Source organism: Cyprinodon variegatus, unplaced genomic scaffold, assembly GCF_000732505.1.
Source record: "Cyprinodon variegatus isolate N-32 unplaced genomic scaffold, C_variegatus-1.0 Scaffold357, whole genome shotgun sequence".
In the NCBI taxonomy this organism is placed as follows: Eukaryota; Metazoa; Chordata; class Actinopteri; order Cyprinodontiformes; family Cyprinodontidae; genus Cyprinodon; species Cyprinodon variegatus.
In genome coordinates this window covers 340,223-362,194 of record NW_015150810.1, presented here as the reverse complement: position 1 = coordinate 362,194, position 21,972 = coordinate 340,223, and the positions used below count along the sequence as shown (strand labels likewise).

The 21,972-nt window shown below is 37.6% G+C and overlaps 1 protein-coding gene across 2 annotated transcripts in view; it reads left to right on the top strand.

The window, feature by feature from the left end:
• Positions 1-20,947, top strand: part of LOC107091915 (leucine-rich repeat and fibronectin type III domain-containing protein 1-like protein) — a 224,769-nt gene extending 203,822 nt beyond the window's left edge. For both annotated transcript variants that reach the window (XM_015386143.1, XM_015386142.1), the window contains one exon: positions 20,122-20,947. The gene's annotated coding sequence lies outside the window, so the exon portion shown is untranslated. The remainder of the gene's footprint in view (positions 1-20,121) is intronic.
• The last annotated feature ends 1,025 nt before the right edge of the window (positions 20,948-21,972 follow it).

Sequence of the window (21,972 nt, the reverse complement as noted above, 5' to 3'; positions counted from 1 at the left end):
GCAAATAATAAGTTCTCTTACTCAAAATGTATTCTAACTCAGTCAGTACATGCCTACAGTACACATCTGCAGTATGGTGAAAGAAAGTACACACAAACCAAACCCTCAGTGTCTTTTTCTAATATAAATACAAATCGTTCTCATTATGAAACAACAGCTTTAGGTGTTGGAATGTCCATCTAGCTGACTTGCAAGTTGCCATGTCAAATAAGGATGTCCAGAGAGAAAAAACAGGAAGCATGAAGCTGCAGGATAACACAGATATGAAGAGTTACTTGAAACAGAAATGGCTATTCTAGAAGAAATTAACCTTCACCTGTATCTCTTACTTTACAAAATGCAGAGGCCCCATGTGTAGCTTCACATTCTGCAATCAAATGACAGCAAATCCTAAGCACTGTCATGTGGAACTTTTCTGCTTTTCGAGTAATGTGAAGTTCGCATCTTGAAATGGAAAAAGACCTTTGAGGTGAAACATGTCAAAATGCATCAACACAACAAACACAATATGACATTTAAAAAACAAGCACTTGGCAGAGGATGATGAATTATTGAGGCTCACAGTGGGAAACAAAGACCATATCAAACAGCAGGTAATGAAACTGAGAGTTGCTTACAAACTACTTAATGAGCATCATAGTCAATTAAAAATTAACCTGGAAAAAAAAAAAATGAATTTATCGGGTAGATGAATGATGTGGAAGACGTTGGGTTCCGCCGACTGCTCTCACGGTTGGACCTTACTTCTGGGGCATAGATATTTCACAGATGAAATGCTGTCTGAGCTCCTCTAGACAGTGGACTCTCCTTAAAGCTATAAAATTAATCTAAAAAGAGAAGAGTTTTGATATATGTTTTATAATTTTATATCCTAACAGTAACCTAGCAGTAACCTGTAAAAAAAAGAAACAAAGCTTTTTTCATGTGTTCTCCAGTATTACATTTTCACAAAATAAATACCATGCTCTTAGGCACTTTTTATTTAGCAGCATTTGATTGTTTATTTTTTTTTAAAAACATGCCTACATTTGACCTTAAATATTTCATTGTTACTTGATATAGAAAATACAGTGATATTTGTATAACTTATTCCAATGTGTTAAATATTGCATTACTGTTAGTAATATCATTTGTACTTTTACCTAAATACTTGCCGCATTGTCTCTGAATTTTTTCTTTCAGCTATGTCTAGATTGGGTCATTTTATGATTTAGTTTTGGCATACCACTTTGTGGGATATATACCTCAGTCAAAGTATTAACAATTAGCCCTTGTTGGTGATCTGAATTGACACAAAATCCTTATCTGAGCATCACTATTAAAAAAAAATTAAGTGATTGCTCAATTAAAAAATAAACGGCGGTTTCCCCCAGAAGACACCCCCATGACCCCAGGTGTTACTTGAATAAAGTCATGAGTTTATTACTCACAAGCAGCTTGGGAACAGAAACATTTCAAAAACTTTGCAATTCGGCTCTCAGAGAAACATCTTTTAAAAGTTTTTTTTTATGTTGGTATCATCTCCACTGTGGTTTGAACATTGCTTTGTTTCTGATTCAGCCTCCTCTCCGTACCACTGCGCCACCGAGGTATTAAAAATTAGAAAAGCAAAAGCCATAAAGACATGATAAATGATTCCATGTTCAGACTTCAAAAAGAAAAGGGAGCAATATCAGATGCAAATTGTGGATCACATTATAAATGTATTTCTTTCCTGATATCAGTCCCTCTTGAAATCTTTTGTCTTTGTTAATTTTCCGCCATGCTAGGTGAAAGACATTTATCTTGTGTAGAATTATAGGCACCAATATTGCTATAAAATAAGTTAGAAATTTTTATTCCACTTAATTGCAGCTGTTTTCTAAATATTAATATTCAGCAGTCATTTTGTAAAGAAAGAGAAATTAAAATCATTACTGCTCATTTCCTGGTGGAGGGTGTGACAGAGTATTTGTGTCCAGGGCCTCCAAAATGGCTAGCACTGCCCCTGATCTTAACATTTGAAATCATATCACAGAGGATTTTTGCTGTGTCAGGTCCGACCTCCATTCTTGTATAGTGAAGGACTCTTTACATTGCTGCTGTTATCATTCAGCTCTGCTTCAGTTCTTTTAAGTCCTTTAGGAGCCCGGTATACAACACATCTATGATTGTTTATTTCCTCTCATCTTCCTCAATCATCCAAAACACCTAAAGCAGCATGAATGTACATTAAGTGTTTTGTGCCAAAGAATTGTTGGTTTTTTGACACAATTCTTTATAAAAAAAAAACAGTCTACAAGCTAAAAACTGTTGAGAGATCATAGAACACAGGCAAAAGTCTCTGCACACACCCCACACTTGATAACAGACGATGATGCGATGGTACAGCGTACTGTTGCATACCGCTCTACTTAAAGCAATTAATATGTGCATTGATTTTTCTCAACATATTGATTCTTATTTACATAGACGTTTGAAATATTTTTTTTACAGATACCAATTTTATTATTTACTTTTACAAGAAAAACTGAAATTGCAATTTTTCTTTATATTTTTTAATAGCAGAAGAATTTCCTAATAAAGTTTTGTCTTTAGATATTGTAGCCCAAATCTTTATCTCACATAATTATAATGCATTTTGTGTTTCTTCACAGATAAAGTGAAAGTGTTTAATACTTATAAACCAAATCATTTAGATGATAATTATTATTATTCAGATGAAAGAGTTTTAAATGGAAAACTGTCTTATAAAACCTAGACTGCATCTTCCAACACAAAAGTTTAATACTCAATTAGTTCAATGCTATGGACAGAAGAAGTGTCTTGCACAGGGTACCCAAACTGTCTTTCTGTTAAAAAAGGCAGTCATCATTGGTCATCTGTACATTGTTTAGTAATATTGCATTTGGGAAACAAACACAAAACAGTTTTTAACAGTACAACACAGCATAATCTACAGTACAGACAAAAAGTTTGGACACACCTTCTTCAAAGAATTCTTTATTTTCATGGCTATGGAGATTGTAGATTCACAATGAAGGCATCAGAATTATGCATTAACAAATGTGGAATTATATACTTAACAAAAGTGTGTAAAACTGAAAATATGTCTAATATTCTAGGTTCTTCGAAGTAGCCACCTTTTGCTTATTTACTGCTAAGCACACTCTTGGCATTCTCTTGATGAGCTTCAAGAGGTAGTCACCTGAGTTGTTTTCACTTCACAGGTGTCCCCTGTCAGGTTTAATAAGTGGGATTTCTTGCCTTATAAATGGGGTTGGGACTATCAGCTGTGTTGTGCAGAAGTCAGGTGGATACACAGCTGATATTCCTATTAAGTAGACTGTTAGAATTTGTATTATGGCAAGTAAAAGCAGCTAAGTAAAGAAGAATGAGTGACCATCATTACTTTAAGAAATGGAGGTCAGTCAGTCCAAAAAATTGGCAAAACTTTGAAAGTGTCCCCAAGTGCAGTTGCAAAAGCCATCAAGCGCTACAAATAAAAACTGGCTCATATGAGGACTGCCCCAGGAAAGGAAGACCAAGAGTCACCTCTGCTGTGGAGGATGACTTCACCTGAGTCACCAGCCTCAGAAATCGCAGGTTATCAGCAGTTAAGATTACAGACCAGGTCAATGCCACACAGAGTTCTAGCAGCAGACACATTTCTAGAGCAATTGTTAAGAGGAGACTGTGTGAATCAAGCCTTCATGGTAAAATAGCTGCTAGGAACCCACTGCTAAGGACAACTGACTGGCAACAAGCAGAATAGACTTGTTTAGGCTAAAGAACACAAGGAATGGACATTAGACCAGTTGAAATCTGTGCTTTGGTCTGATGAATCAAAATTTTAGACCTTTGGTTCCAGCCAAATCTTTGGTTCTTTTCGCTATGCAGAAAAGGTGAACGGATGGAACCTACATGCCTGGTTCCCACGATGAAGCATGGAGGAGGAGGTGTGGTGTGCTTTGCTGGTGACACTGTTGGGGATTTATTCAAAATTGAAGGCATACTGAACCAGCATGGCTACCACAGCATCTTGCAGCTGCATGCTATTCCATCAGGTTTGGGTTTAGTTGGACCATCATTTATGTGTAAGGGCTATTTGACAAAAAAGGAGAGTGATAGGGTACAAGGCCAGATGACCTAGCCTCCACATCCACCAGACCTGAACTCAATCGAGATGGTTTTGGGTGAGACTCAAGACTATTGGAAGACCATTTCAGGTGACTACCTCTTGAAGCATATCAAGAGAATGCCGAGAGTATACGAAGCAGCAATCAAAACAAAAGGGGGCTACTTTGAAGAACCTAGAATATAATACATATTTTCAGTTGTTTCACTCTTTTTTTTTTAAAGTATATAATTCCACATGTGTTAATTCATAGTTTTGGTGCCCTCAATGTGAATCTTCATTTTTCATAGTCATGAAAATAAAGAAAACTCTTTGAATGAGAATGTGTGTCCAAACGTTTGGTCTGTACTGTATTTGATGACCCGGATGTGCAGACATACTGCAAATATATCCATTTCAATTCAGTTTTTTTTTTACATAGCCCAATCCAAAACACACATCATCTCAAGGCACTTTACAGAGACAATTCAACCAGCTCATACAGTCAGATTTGTTCAAAGTTTTCAATCGAAGGAAAAACAGCTGATTTAACTCATTGACCTGACAGCAATTCCTTAAAACAAGCATGCTTGTAGTGACAGTGGAGAGAAAAACTTCCTTTAACAGGAAAAACCTCCAGCAGAACCAGGCTCAATATCTGCCGAGCCAACTGGGGTTCCAGGAGATGGAAGCACATATAAAAAAGGTAACTGTCAACCAGATCCACAGCTGGCACCGTCCAGGAAAAATACTCCCAGGCAGACAAGCTCCGGGCCAGTTCCCATGTTAGAGGATGAAAAAGAGCACACAAAGTAAGCCACTATAAAAGAAACAGGACTACATAGAAAAACAGGCTCTAACATCTACAAAAAAAAAAAAAGTTTTAATGCCAGCAGCTATCTGATTTTTCTCTCCTCAATGGTGCTGCAGTCACAGTGGAAAAGACTAGATGGGGCTACTATGATAAGAAAAAGCAGTTAGCATAAAGTTAGAGGTTGGACTAACAAATACTGCAGAATGAGAGAATAGATATAGAATTAAGGTAAATTAATAAAAAACGGTCCACATGTCCTCCAGCATTCTAAGCCTATAGCAGCATAACTATAGAGGTAGCTTACTGTAGGACAACTTTAGGCACTCTAACTCTAAGCTTTATCAAAAAGGAAAGTTTTAAGCCTACAGACAAAAACTGGTTGTTGGTTTGACACGACAGGAGCCGGGTAACTAAAAGATCTACCTCCCATTCTACTTTCAGAAATTCTAGGAACCAGTAGTAAACCTGCCGATTGAGAGTGAAGTGCTCTGTTACGAACATACGGTCTCTGATATAAGATTGAACTTGGCCATTTAAGGCCTTATATGTGAGAAGGAGGATTCTAAATTCTATTCTGGATTTAACAGGGAGCCAAGGAAGAGAAGCCAGGATAGGAGAGATATTATCTTTGTTTAAAATTTTCATCAGAACTCTGGTTGCAGCATTTTGGATCAGCCAAAGGCTTTTAACTACAGTTACATTTGGACTTCCTGATAGTAAATAATTACAATAGCCCAGCCTTAAAGTAACAAATGCACGGGTTAGTTTTTCAGCATAACCTCTATGGTTCTAGTTTTTGCAATAATCCATAGATAAAAGAAGGAAATTCTAGAAACCTCTTTGATGTGGGTTTTAAATGACACATCCTATTAACAGCTGCAACACAAAATAAGTCTAGAAAAAACATATATAACACCAAACACAGAAACAACAGAAACCTAAAAAGGAAAATTTGTGTAAATTTTGATATTATGTGAAAGCTATGTATTTTCAGTAACTCAGTTCAAAGAAACATGTTTTTTCTTTTTTTCTTTTTTATACCTTAAATGATCCATACATAATAAACACATATTATGTGTGTATCTTTTTGGCAATTTAGAAGATTATTTAATTTAAAACTAAATTTCCGTTTTTGAATATTATATAACTAAAATAAAACTAAGGTTTTAATATTAAAATATCAACCTAATATGTATGTCCATATGCTGCACAAACTATGCTCACCTTACCACACTACGGTATATCATACATAAATGATCAGGGCTCCTTTTGCATAAATTAATGTATTGAAGATAGTTTGCATGGAGGCAGACAGCCTGTGACTCTGCTGAAAGGTTGTAGAAGCTCTAATGACAGGTTTTAGTTGTTCATACTCTATGTGGGCTTTAGGTGAGAACAGTTTACTGACAAATCATTCACACTGATGATAAGGCCAAAAATATAGGTACCGGCAGCCATGGCAATATGGGTAGGTGCCAAGTTCTGTTGAAAATGAAATCCCCTAATGTTGTCATCAGATGGAATAATGAAGTGATCTTTGATCTCTGGGTATGCTGCTTTGAGTTTGGACCAACCCAGATGATATGGCTCATCAAATGTACATCAAATCAATCATCTGCCAAATGCCTAAACTGAATTTTCAAACTTTTTACTGGTCCTTAAGCAACCTCAATTCAGTGCCCCTCAGCTTTTACTCTGAATTGTGAGATCTTGAATACACAGTAAATCAAAATTGTACTCTCATCTTACTAGCAAAGTTAGGACAATTAAGCAACAACATGGTACATTTTTAGACCAAGTACAGTAAGACATTTCAGTCATTGCCTCTAGTTCCTGAACAGTAATAACCAAACCTTTTTATTTTTAGTTCCAATAACCAAAGTTTAAATAAGTAAATACTTGGATTACTTCACTGCGTAATAAATCCATGCAATATGAGATTCACTTTCTAAAAAGGGTTTCAATTGGATTTTCTCACAACTCATTCAACTTTCTCACTTTTTCAACAATCTACCATGTATACCATTGCAGTAACAATAGATATACCATCTAGAGGAATTTCATGTATTGTAATGCTTTTATAAATTGTATTACAGACGAAAAACATTATAGAGCAAAATATTCCATCAAATTTTGTTTTTTGTGTGCGTTTGTGGTTTAATTCTTTACTTTTCTCTCAGATTATAAATAATTGTAGGCTTTAGTTTCCTTCCTGATTTCAAATCATAGGTATATATATCTTAAAAAAGTTAATGTTTAAAGTCTGTTTATTTGTCAATATCTTTACATGTACCAGAAATACAAAGGAATCGCAATTACGTTCCTCACCATCTCACGGTAATAACAAGGCAAGGCAAGACAAAGTAACAATAGTGAAGATAGTGTACCCTCTGTGATGAAGGATTTTCTTAGCTTCTTGACAACTTTGATGAAAATGAGGGAAGAGAGTTCAGCTTCCTGACTGCTTGGTAGATGAAGCTGCTGGATAGTCTGGTGGTGTGGGAATAGAGGCTCCTGTACCTCATCCCAGAGGGTAGGATGCTTAATAGTTTGTGGGCAGTATGGCTTGAATTAGGGCAGGTAGTGGGGCACCTATGATCCTGGTGGCTGTGTTCGCAATGCGCTGCAGGGCTTTCCTGTTTTGTTCGTGCAGCATCCATTCCACACTGTGATTCAACTGGTTAGGATGCTCTAAATAGTGCCCCTGTAGAATTCAATTCAGTTTATTTATATAGCGCCAAATTCACAACACATGTCATCTCAAGGCACTTTACAGTTCAACCAGATCATACAGTCAAATTGATACAAAGTTTTCTATCTAAGGAAAACCAGTTGATTGCATTGACTCAAATACAATCCCTCACACTAAGCATGAATCTGTTCATGATGGGTAGTGGAGCACTTCGCTTCTAGAGGCTGTGCAGGAAGTAGAGACATTAATTGGCTTTCTTCACTAGTGATGTGGTGGTGGTAGTCCAGAAGAGGTTCTTGCTGATGTGCACCCGCAGGAATTTGGTGGCGCCCACTCTCTCTACTGCATCACTGATAGTCAATGGATAGTCAGTGATGGATGGTTGGTGTGGCCCTTTCGGATATCCAGAACAATCTCCTTGGTCATAGTGATGTTTAGCAGGAGACTGTTGTCGCTTAGTCAGAAGTTTGACCTCCTCCCTCTAGTGAGTTTAATCGCCCTTGGTGATAAGACTCATCAGAGTTGTGTTGTCTGCAAACTTCACTATTTGATTGGAGCTGTGGGTTGCTGTGTAGTCATGTGTCAGTAGGGTGAAGAGCAGAGGACTAAGCAAACAGCCTTGGGGGGCTCCTGTGCTACAAGTGATGCTGCTAGAGATGGAGGTGCAAACATGTACTGCTTGGGTGTTGGGGAGTTAGAGATGTGTGCTTGTGTTATGAGAGGGCTGCAAGTAACTGGTTCCATACCCACAGCCTCCCCTCTGGGTTCCTGAACAAAACACTTAACCCCACACTGCTTCCACCACACAAAAGCAACCCACTGCTCCGCAAGGGGATGGGTTAAAAGCAGATAATGAATATCTCCAACATTTAGATCAATAAAGTTCAATTATTATTATTATTATTTAGGCCTCTAAATGAGGAAGTCTAATAGCAGTTGCAGAGAGAGGTGTTGACCTCTAGCTTGTGCAGTTTGCAGATGAGTTGTTGTTGTTTAATGGTATTGAATGCTGAACTCAAGAGTCCTTCTTTTCCAGGTGGATGAGGGCAGGGTGGAGATTGTGTTCTCTGTTGATCGTTTTGCTCTGTATGGGAACTAAAAGGGATTCAGGGTGGTTGGAAAGTTGGAAGCAGATTTCTTTGGCACTGTTCTGATGGTGGCAGAATTGAAGAGTAATGGAACAATGGATTGCTCCAGGGAGGTGTTAAACACATCAGTGAAGACATCTTGTAGCTCCTCTGCATAGTCTTTCAGCACACAACCTGGGATGTTGTCTGTTCCTGTGCTTTGCGGGGGTTGATTCTGTCAAGTGTCTTCTTCAACATGTTGGCTGAGAGGCGCAGTCTCGTTGTGAGGAGGTCGAGGGGTCTTCTGTGGCCATGTGTTGTTCTATACTTGAAAACATGTGAAAAAGCTGTTCAAGTTATTCAGCCGAGAGATGTTGCTTTTGCAGCTCTTTGGCACAGGCATGTGGTCTGTGATGGCCCGATTGCCCTGCCATAGTTTCTCTGCATCTCTGCAATCCTTGAAACGAGAAGTGATCTTCCGTGCATACTCCTATTTTACCTGTTTGGTGCAGGTTAGTTCTTGCTGTTTTCAAGCCCTTCTCATCTCCTGCTCGGAAGGTGTCATCTTTGGCCCTCAACAGCTTTTGGACTTTACCTAATAGCCATGGTTTGAAGTTTGCCCAGGTGATGGTGTTTTTTTTTTTTTAAATCAGTCAATATATTCATCAATCCATTTATATCATCCATACATTTTATGATGAAGGTCACAGTGTCTGGGTACTTTTCAATGTCTGTATGGCCATTGTAGGTAGCAATCTGTTTGAACATCTCCCAGTCTGTTGTATCAAAACAGTCTTGGAGGACAGCTGAGGCCCCATCTGGCCACACCCTAATATTAATCTTAGCAGATCTGATGGCTTTCATGCATGGCTTGTATGCTGGCATAAGCATAATAGTAAAGTGGCCAGAGAGTCAAATGTGTGGTAATGGGTGGCTTTGTAGGCCCCTTGTGTGTTGTGTAAGTCAGGTCCAAGATGTTGTTCCCTCTTGTTGTGAAATCCACGAGCTGGTAGAGTTTTGGATGAACAGACGTGAGCTTGCCATGGCTGAAAGCTCCAATGAGGATGAGAAAACCATCTGGGTGAGTATCCTGTTGTTCACTGATTGCTTGGTACAGTTCATTCAGTGCTGCATTAATCTCACTGCTGTTGCTGGTCAGGGGGATGTAGACTGATGTCAACAAGATTGCAGTAAACCTCCTTGGCAGGTAAAAGGGACGGCACTTCATGATCATATACTCTGCCGATGTGAGTAGTGTTGACATACCACCACAGTGTCACAACACAACAGGTTCTGGATAAAAACAGACACACCTCCTCCGTGTTTATGTTCTCCGTTTACTTCATTCACCACTGCTTGGTCAGCTCGGTAGCATGCTAGCTTCTCCAGTTGTACGGCAGAGTCGGGGATATTATCATTAAGCCAAGTCATTAAGCCAAATACACAGCGCTTGCTTACTGTACGTTTCACTTACATCAGCAGTCTGATATGGTTAATATTGTTGTCCAGTGATCTTACGTATGCCAGATGGATTGATGGTATGGCTGGGCATGTTAGGTGAGCCACTTACCCAGCCTGGATACCTCCGTGCTTGTCCCTGTGGTTTTTCCTGGCATGCAGCTTTCGCCGCATGCAAGGACACTTTTGTGAGTCTGGTGTTATCGAGGGCCGTCTGAGTAGTGCGAGGTCCTTAATGGTCTTTGTTGTGAAGTTTTTCAAAACAGAGATGCTTACCCCCGGCTCACACCGACTCCGGTCTTACCGTTGCGGTGTGGTGGGTGCGGCGCCGCAGTGATTCCAAGTCATTAAAAAGACGTAAACCTCTCTCACCGGCTGCTGAGCTGTCCGGCTGCGGTTACCGAGACACTCCGGCGCTGCAGAAAATTCAGCAAGAAAGCTATCCTTGCGGCGTGCCGGAGCCCTCCGCAACAAGCTCTCGCAAATATCCTTATTTGGGCCGTGTTATCGCGTGAAGTTACGTGAACTCAAGTGAACTTCTGTTTAAATCTCCGGACCTGTTGCCGGAGCCGCAGAGCCGCACCACACCATAGTCAAAAGGGCGGTGTGAGAGGGGGTGTGCGGGAGTTGCGGTCTCCGTCGGCTCGGTAACCGCACCGGAGCCAGTGTGAGCAAGGGGTTAGGAGATTCCGTCGGTTGTACTTGTATTCTGACAGTTAGAAGAGACAAACATGTAGACAAACTCTTCTAAGACAAAAAAATTCACTGTATTCTTGGGAGAGCAACTGGCCGTTGCGTCAGCACATGCCGCCATAACACTTTGACATAACACTTTTAATGATGACAATTGACATATAAAGGCCATTACTGCCTCCTTGACATTGTTCATCACTGTACCCTCCCACTGAACATTTTACTCATTTTAATAGTAGTCAGCAATGTGGTGTCACAATCCTTTAATGTTATCTAGTAATGCAAGCTCTGAATCACCAATAGAATTACATACATTCACAAGAGTTATAAAGATTTCTCTTTTATTTAGTTGGAGGCAGTTAAAGCTAAACTAAAAGGCTGCTAGCTTAGTATAGATGCAATTACTGTTTGTCTTGTTGTTGTCAGGCTCTCTTTTTAAATGTGTTTATTTGTCATCCTCTTATCTTAAAAAGGAATTATCTGATTATTACTTAACAAATTAATTGGAAGCAGCCTATATTTAACATTTATACCTAATCATGACGGTAGCCATATGTGAACATTGTGCTGCAGCATGTTCTCACCCTGCAGCCACTTTGCCATGTTTAAGGAAGATAAAATGCAAGAGTTAGCTCTCAATGTGATCTCAGCCCAACTACACAAATTGATGGACCTTGCTGTGACTTCGATTTAAGCTGCATGTCCCATCTGGTCTTCAATGTGGCAGCTACGTGACTAGATGTGGATGGGGACATGTTAGTGCATTCATACAAAAGCACCTGAAATTGCTGTCAAACACACTCATAAAATGACTGACATTTTCTATCAGAAGGGAGGGGCAACGGTTGTAAATCTTAGATTTTAACAGATGGACAAAATATTAAAAAAACAGATATAAACAAGTTCTGTAAAACAAATGCATGCCTGTTTTCAAATGGTGGTTGGTCTGTTTTACTTTAAGACCATTTTGGCAGGGATTAAGAATATATATTATTCTTGCTTTGAGTTCAGTATTTGTCATTAAGTTTTATCATTTGTTCTTTCATGTTATTAGATCTAAAGTAACACCTTTTTAAATAGATTAAGGTGAACTGTGTTAAATCCACTGAGGCATCAGACACTTCTAGGAAAGATCTTTTTAATATTATAAACATGTAAATGAAAATAAAATTTTAAAGAAAAAATGCTTGAATTTGTAAAGGAATTTTAACAAAATGTTAATTTAATAAAACCATGGAGATTAAAACAATAAGGAAATTGGAAAGATTGATATTTTTTTGTTTTGAAAAATGTATGTACTGTCAAATTTGGTGATTTAAGACAGAATAATTGTCACATGAAATACACATGAAGTGGAAATTTAAATGTGTATTTATGGTAGAAATGAAGAGTGCCCTATGTATATCACAATCATCTTAAATAAGAAAAGAATGTTTTAGAGTTTAGATAGAAAAAGATTAATACTCAAATGGGAGGAGTGGGATATAAACAGGAGAAGCGTAAAGATGACAGACAAGAGATGATGAGGAGGAGAGGTGCAAGAAATAGGAACAGAGGGGGTAACAGAAGGAGAACAGTGAGTGGGATGTGTGGCGAATTGCTCAGTATGTACCAAGCTCCAGCTGTATTGTGCTGAGAGGTGCCTTTGGTTCTTCTGAGAGAAAACATGGTACTATGAATAATAGATGACAATGGATGCACAGATGGCATGTTTATTTTTGAAACCATTTTGTTTGTGACTCTTTTTACTCTTTTACTTAGTAACAAAAGATTTTGCTAGCTTAGATAAACATATGCATAGATACAGTTTTAAATACTAATCTGTTGATGAAGGTCAGATAAAATTGAAGTGTGTTTAGGAGCCGGTAATCTGAATTTTCATCCTTTGAGTATTTTATAATATTGAAGTAGAATAGAACAGAATCAGTCACATCAGTGACGTCATACATTCGGGTATCACACCTGACAACCACGCACCACCATTACAGGAGTGGTAAACAACTGCGTCGTAATGACTAGTTCTGACTTTATATAGATAGGCCTAGTGTATAATTCATCCTGATTCCAAAGTCTCATGTTGCTTATGGATGCAGTATTCATATTTGGCCTATATATAAAGCCTCTTTCTGTTGTTTTCAAATACAGAAAGGAAAAATAAAGATCTGCCTGGGTGCAAGCTTTACGAAAAATATGTGAAAAAAATTTTTATCTACCAAGAGAACTGTCTGCATTTGGTTGCTAAGGAAATGTTCACCCCTCCTGAGATGATTGTTGCTAGACTTGCCCTCAGATGTCTGACATCACCACAACACTATCTATAGAATAAAATGGAAATACCTTTATTGTCCTTTAATGGGGAAATTATTTTGACATTTGCAATAATACTTTCTCTATAGTGTGGAAGCTGCTGCTTCAGTATACTACACCAAAAAAGATGGCTAGTGCCACTACAGAGCAAAAGAAAGTTGTTAGGATCACCTCCTGCTCCCAAAAGAAACCTCAGTCTCTCTTAGTATGTAAAGTCTGCTTTGACCCTAAAGAGAATAGGTGTTGTGACTTTACTCCACTTTGTTATTTAGGTGAACGCCCACTTCACCTAAACCACTATCTTATTTCACTTTTGTTTATGTTACCAGCGTCAACTGAGGTGGTTCTGTACCTTAAACAGTCCAGCAACAACTCCTTTGTTTTAAATTAAAATGTTCTATTGGCACTAGTCTACAAAGCTCTGTATCAACCAACTGTACTATGAGCTCACAGTGTTTTCAGGTTTCTTCAGGTGGGTTAGAACTTAGTGCAGCAGGTAGATGATGGCATCATCCATGCCCGGCAACTCCCGGTAAGATCTTCCAATGAAGACCTTACCTTGAGAGGATATGATTAGGAACAAACCTCTTGAATATCTAGCTGTGCGGTCTTAAGCTTTGGTACTAAATAATAGGGTTTCCATAACAGTGGGACTTTCCTCAGTTTAGAATGGTGTTGAAGATGTGTCCCATAATGACACACAGTTGATATGGCGAGGGGTGAATAGTTCATCTGTCATGATTCTGTCCTTTTGTTGAGTTCTGTTTGTTTCTCTTTGAGTTTTCAGTTACACTGTGAATTATGTCCTTCTGTGTTTTCTTGATCATTGGTTTCTTTACCATTTTCTGTTATATTTAAGCAGTGTTGTATTTTTTGAGTTACCCATGGTTGCCCCCTTGTGCCAGTCTCCTTCCCCCTAGGTCGCCTCTAGTTACCTCTATCCACACCTTTTCCATATTAGCTGATTAGCCCACTATTTGTTCTGTCTTCCATATATAAATCTTCAATGCAGTTCCTCATTGCTGGATTCTCTTCATTACTTCATTCCTTATGTTAGTTTCCCTGAGCGTTTTAGGAGGGGTTTCAATGGTATTCATTTTTATTACCTAGGTAAATAAAGTGTTGCAGACTACTTCTGGGGAAGTTGAAATCAACTCAGTCTTTCTATTCAAATAAAAGTTTAGAAGTACTGATTTAAAAAAATACTTAAAAAATAAAGGGAATAATGGACAAATCCATACACAGCACCTCGGAGGCATATAGTGCATTATTCCATCCTTTCAAAAATTATTTTTTTGAGAAGGCCCAAATTAATTTATATTAAGATGTTAATGTTAACATTTGACATTTTTACAGAATATTTGTAATATAAATTAGATATGCCATTCAACCATCTTGAAAATGGGAGGGGGCAGGTGGGCTCTCCTCATCCTCTGCAGGAAGTACATGCGCTCTTGTGCCCAATTTTGACCAATGAGGTGTTTTTTACAGTCCAGGTGAGGTTGTCTGTGATGTGCACCCCCCGGAATTTGGTGCTGTTGAGCTGTTGATGAGCAGTGGGGGATGGTTTGGCCGATTCTTCCTGAAGTCGACAATGATCTCCTTCGTTTTCTCCACATTCAGGATCAGGCCGTTGACTCTGCATCAGTCCACCAGCTGCTCCACTTCCTCTCTTTTGTCCTGGTCATTGTGGCAGGATGCTTCCTATAGATTGTACATTTAGCATAGGTGCATCCTAACATTGCTATGGGTGCCAAGATTTTGTTGCCTGCCAGGAGGTATAGGCACAGCCCACCTCACAGAGTTAAAAAAAAAAAAAACATTATTTGAGGATAAATGAAATACGTACTGTGTGTGACACCTGAAAATGATAGGATACAGTTCTTAATGTCGACTGCACGAAAGGTGGTTTGATACAAGCTAAGAACAGGTGACAGGATTTACAATTTGATGTATTCAGAATCCACCCTAGTTTAGTACAACTGCTGCTGAATGCATAGTGCTGTTTAGCTGAGTTCCAATCGTGACAGTTAGTATGGTCTAACATGATGACTCAAAGTGGTTGATGACAAGAAATAACAAACTAATTCAACTAGACACGTGCAGAAAGGGACATGGAGCACAGGCAGAGATACAGGCAAAGCAGGGTGACTATGGGCAGAGTAACAGAAGAATATAGTGGGGAACAAAGAGAACTAATGAGCCTGTATACTGAGGCAAGCATAAAGAATGACATACAAAATGTGGAGATTGGCAAAGGAGAATGAAGGCAGTGCAGCTGAGGGATGAAGACTGACACAGAAATAGCTGGCTGAGACATACTGTAGAGAGATTCTCACCAAAGGAAAAGTTGTCTACGGTATTATTACCATCTCTTGTACTAAAAGTATTCCTTGATAATTTATTTTGTTTATCCGCCCTATCTTCTTAAACTTTCAAGCTCAAACAATACATAAATTCATTGAACTAAACACTGAACTCAGAGTTATAAATCCAATAACACAGTGGACAGAACACTAGGCTAAATAAGGAAACTAAACAAAGGATTATGAACTAATAACATAAATAAACATCATGGAAATACTAAAACCTAAATACAAAAAAAAAAAAAAAAAAAAAAATAATCTGAACAATTTTTTTATTGTTCTAATGATGGCACTAGTGGCTTGTTTTTCTGACAGTAGGCCGACAGGAAAGGAGGTTTGAGAGAGGGGGAGACACATGCAGGAAAGGACCCACATGTCTCTTGCTGGACTGAGGCCAGTTTTTGAACCGCCGGTCACCCGCGTCAAGGACTAAGGCCTCCATACATGGGTCGTGCACACTAACCAATGCGCCACCTGCACGCCCAATAATCTAAACACTTCTTAAATTGGTTATGATATGAAATATTTTTTTCTTGATGTCAATAGAAGAGTCAAATCTTAATTTGACTTGCTCTGTAATGGCAGTATAACTTCCAACATGACTTTGCTGATTCTAATAATGTATTTATTTGTTGTTTATAAGGGAGTAAGGGGTGGAGTAAAGTTAGGCAGGAAGGTTTCATCTGTTACCCACCATCCTGCTTAAACATTTTATTTTTATAATTCAGAATAGCTAAAGTATCAATAATTGGCACATGGAGCCAATGATTCAAATGGGCAAGCAGCAATGGTATTTGTAACCATGAAAAAAAGCATTTTTAAAACACAGACTAGCTGACATTTACTCATAAATTGTTGTAAGTAACATGTGCAGCATAAAAAAAAGAGTAAAAAAAATTATCAAGAAAAAAAAGCAAAGTAATATTAAATGTAGAAAATTTCAAAGGTCCAGCGTTAGTTAAAATATTTTCCCCCGCAACCTTTTTCTGCCTCTAGACAAAACTAGTACCTCTCATCAGTAAAATTAAACTGTAACTTTGATGTATCAATATAACAATGCAAAAACTAAATTACCACGAAGCTTGTTAGGAAATAAAATCCTTTCTGTATTTTCTGTACAAACCATGTCATCATAAATTAAATTTTTTGTTAGTTTAGATAGCATTGTGTTGTTATTAAGTCTCAGGCATTTTGCCTTTCAGCACTTTAAGATGCTTTTTAAAAGTTAGATCTTGTTTTTTTTTTTTTTATCTTTTATGTTACAGAACAATTTGAATCTATTTTTGAGTTAATTTTTGCTTTGCTGCGTTCCATTGACATAGGTCTCCACTCACTACAGTAAAGAATGCAATTAAAACTTGAAATCAGACCAAAACAGTCTCAGATTAGCAGAAAAAATCAGCTAGCAGACCAGCATGATCGCAGGTGGTTATCAAACACATAGTAGCAGCAACAACTCTGCATAATTGATTTGAATATCAGTGAATAATCATCAGTCCAGAGGGTTACTTCATAAGCCTCCCTCAAAAATGCCAGACTTTCCTTTCTGACTTAAGTGAATCGTGATTACTGGGTGTCACCAAGAGTAAGACTTACTGACCAGATGTCACTGATTTAAGATAGATTTTAACTAATCAGTGTGTCTGTGTACAGATTATGCACACAAAGTTAATTGAACACAATGGCAAACATGATCATGCACCATATTTCACTGAAAGATACTCATCAGGAGTTAATACATTTTAAATAGTTACTTTAATTGAAAAATAAAGGGAAACACTATTGAAAGCGTGGCAGTGACGTTGGATGCAAGAGTTTGCCCTGCAATCGGAGAGTTGTCGGTTTAAGCCCCGGTTCTGGCTTTTAGTATTGTTGTGTCCTTGAGCAAGACATTTCACCTGCAACGTGTACCAATGGTAGTCAGAGGGCCTGGTGGTGCCAGTGTAAGGCAGCCTAGCTTCTGTCAAGCTGCCAGCCACTATCAGTGTGTGGGTGTGTGTGTGTGAATGACTGAATGTAGTGTAAAGCACTATGGTCTCCTGGCTTGAAAAAGAGTTACAAACGTACATGCCATTTATCATTACTAAAAGTATGGTAGGCCAGTGCAGATAGATTAAATGTGTAAGTTAACCTTGTTTTTATCATACTCATAATTTGAAGAGACATTTCCAAGTTATATAATCAACGTCATGAATTGTTTTGGCTGTAGTCTTTTGTGTTATGGTTCTTATTTGTTGTGACTCTGAGTTTTCAGTTTTCTGTTATCAGTTGTTTTGTTTTTATTTTCCATGATCTTCAAGCATTCTTTAGTTACTCTCTGTTGCCCCCTTGTGATTGTTTTCTTTTCCCTTGGATTCCCTCTTGCCAGTTCCACCCACACCTGCTCTCCATTCAGCTCGTTAGTCCATCCTTTTGTTTGGTTGTCCTTAAATACTCCACCTCTGCAGTCTCTCAGTGTTGGTTCCTTCTTGTTGCTGTATAATCTACTCTGCTCGTCTCTCCTCGGTTCCTCAGATTCGTTTTTCCCCTGATGTCTCCATGATTTTGGTTTGTTTTATATTTTAAGTTGGATTTCTGGATTTCTGCCTCTGCTACAGATTGTCTGCTATTAAACCTCTCAGAACTCATCTCTGCTTCCCTTGTCTCTGCATCTGGGTCCTCAAGCAACCTCACCACCCATTGTTGACATTTTGATTAAAATGACAAAAGATTTTAGTGAAGATTTAGTCAAATGCTTTTGCATGATTTAGTTTTTATATCTGTTTTCAATCTGTAGATTTTTGTTTTAGCCCCATGAACTGTTTTTAATCCTGATTTTAATCAGTAGGAATTGTGCTTTGAGAAAAAAGACACAATGTTGGAGTTGCCAATATTAACAGTGTTTTCCCCACATTTGACTCTTTCAGTATTTACACCAGCAGTTGGATCCACAAACGTGCACAGGAGAAAATTAAGTACAAAAACCTCATTTAGACTGTTAAGCTGATCAAGGCAACAAAAAATTATTATATGACACTATCTAAATTGTAGCCAAAAAAAAAAGCAATGTAACAAAGACTGGGGGACATCCGCCCTCACCCAATTTTACGCTGCTGGCAAAGAAGTGCAGATCTATTTAAAGTGTCTGGGAAATGGTTAGGGCATGATTCGAGCTATTCTGTTGAAAAGCTGAGGTCCAATTAAAGCAGTCAAGCAAATTAAGTTTCCTCAAGAAAATCTGTAATGTATATTCATACAGATACAGTAAGTGTCAGAGTAGACAAAGGGTAATTTCGATCTCTGAAAAAAACGAGATGCTTTAAGAGCTTGATATTCTTAAAACTGCCGCTCCCTCCTCCACCACCACCTCTGTAAATGAACAGGCCATCTCTGATGCACATGTCCTTCTGGGTTTGGGCAACGCTGTTTTTACAAAGCCAAATAGACAAAATATTCAGATATTTTGTATATATCATTTATAAGTTCCATATTGTGTATGTTTTTGCTTAATTAAAAAAAAAACCTTTGCAGGAAATAGTGGAGGTTCTTTGCGAATTTCTAAAAAGCCCTTTTCACTTAAAAAAAAATGCACATGCACTACCCTGTAACCGCTCCAGAGAGGGAACACCTATTAAACGCTTGCCAGTTTGTGTTGTGAAAACTGTTGTAAAGGACACCAGAATAAAAGAGATTTATTCAACATTAACAAGATGGAGTGCTGTCTAACCAACTTACTCCCATTTACACCGTTCTTAAATCAGAGGACACTTTATAAAAAAAAAAGTTTACAGAAAATTTTTTCATGTAATGTTTGGCATAGGTTTATAGGTTTAGAGCCCTATCAGCAAGTATTTACCTTCACCAAATACATACAATTTTGATACATTTTTTAATGTTTTATAAAATATTCAAACCAAGGTTATGGAGATGAGAATAAGGCATGATTTTTAAAAGTTAGAACAACTTTTAGAGACAGACAACTGTACATTTAACAGCCTAAAATCACCCTATTATCTACAATCACACTAGATTACCGTGTTGGTTTTGAGTTGTTTTGGCAGTTTATAATTTTTTAAAAGATGGAAAAAGGGGCCAAAACAGTTTTAAAGTTTGGTAATTAAATTCCGCATTGAGGACTATAGCCTATGTACAGTATGTGAGGTCTAATAACGATGCAGCATTGCAGTGCTAGATAAGGGTTTATTCTGATGTGACAGTGGGTTTGATGACCAGGCAGAGTTTGTTGCAGTGTTGAAGTGTTTCTAAGTTTATTTCACTTAAGCAAAATAATGAAGTCATCTTTTAAACAAAATAGTTTAAATGGGTTTGTACAAAAAAAAAAAAAACATGACAATCACTTATGCATTTTAAAACTGATAAAAACTATTTACAGTGGAATAACAGGTTCCTGTTTGTCTGAAGATAACACTTTGATTGGTGTGATCATTATTCAACAAGGATGTGTGGTTGGAAATATTAAATATATAAATATTTTCACACTTGATCTTCTACTATCTGTGCCTTGATCTGTATGCTATGCTCATACAGGCTTTAAAAACACCTTTGGGTTTCAATTTTTTTTGTCTGTGATGAAAACAAACATTTATATGCATGATGAATAATTATTTTCCTCTTTCACTCTGTTTCAGATCCAGTCATCAGAAGGACGGCAACTTGTCGAGGAATATCATAAGAAGGATTCAAAGAAAAAAAGGTTGAAGTAACAGGGTACAGGTTCACATCAGTCATTATTGATATCATATATCACATTATTGTTACCGAATAAGTTTACACATAGTCATTTACTGCAGGTCCCATAATGGTTTAATGTGAAGAAAAAATGCAGTATGACCATAAATTGCTCCACAACATGTGTTATTAATAGTATGACTGTTGTCATTCAGGCACAAGTGGTCTTCATTACCACCAAGTACATTTGTTCGCACATAGGTAATAACTCCAACACTTATTGTTTTGGGGTTTTTTTGTTTTTTTTTACTCATGATAGTTTAACTTTTAAAGTCATTTTAGATATTGCTTTAAACCAATCCTCAGTATTTTCCAGGCTTCTTTATAAAAGCATCTCCATCCTTTTTTAATAGTTTGACAAAAAGAATGGAGATTTGTGAAAATATCAGATATATAACCTCATTTGTGCCCCTGTCTGTATTAGTTTTTGTTCTGCAGTGTCACCATAAATATTGGCATCTTGAACGGTTTCCTGCTAATATGTACAATGGTAGACCAGGATCTGAATGAAAAGCCGTAAAATCCCACACAAGAATAAAGGGAAAAAAATGAAATAATGCATATTCTTCACTTTTCCCCTCGTGTGTTCCTCTCACTTTTCGGGGGCAGGGAGGGTCTTTATATTTTGTATGTGTACATAAAGCAATTCAAAATCTATAGTTTTGTACATGTAATTTTTATGGTGTGTGGATATTTTCTAATAAAATAAAACAAAATGAGTTACTCCTTCCCCGAGTGGCTGGTGTTTCCTGGCTGTCTGTAATGACTGTCTTTGTGTTTCATCATGTAATGGTTGTTTTGGTGCAATGATATGGAAAGGTATAATTATCCTCTTGTAAAACACTGGGTAATTGTGAGATGGAACAATAGTTTACAGACAATTTATTTCAATATTGTCTGGGGTAATTTTTGTAAATACAAATTTGAGAGTAATTGTTTGTTTTTTCTGTTCATTATTGTTGGATCCAACAAACGTTTCACAAATGATTAGGATTATTAACATTTAACTGCCCATCCTAAAAAGTTGAAAAAAAAATCTAATGCCAGAGGACATGTACAGTAATGCCACAGTTAATGACATACAGTAAATGGTTACAATATAACTTCAAAACAGCACTCTCAGAATACAATTTGGGGATTGTATTTTTTCTCTTTTATGATGGGAAAAGGGAATCGCAGCACATGAACTAATTTCTGGTAAAATGGTTTGCCACACAGACAGCGGTGAAAAACTGAATTTTTCTGTAGTTATCTTTCAGCCACTATCGGAGAGAGACAAAGCAGAGTCAGAACGTCAGCTGTCATTGGATGAGCACAAGTTTGGTACTCTCTATATGTTGGAGCTGCCAGCAGAGCTGAAAGCGCCCCACAGCAGCGAAACAACCCCAGGCTGAAGCAGTCGCACAGATGAGTGGCAGCAAACGCAATTTATGTTTTTAATAAATAAACAGTTGTGCAAACCAATGACTGGAATCAAAATAATGTTGTAACTATGCAGCAGCAACTTTTATATGATATTTTAATGCAAGCTGCTGTCTACCTATACAGTTTATAACTGAAATTCCCACAACGGAGTTTCCCTGTTCTGTCCTTTCTGGTCAACTGTCAAATTTTGTCAAAGAATTATACCCATTTTTTTTTTCCACAATCGTTTTTATTGTGTCTTTTATCACATTAAATGCAATACAATACATCACAATATTGCTAATTTTCTATTACATCATTATCTTTTATTTGTTTGAAATTGTGAG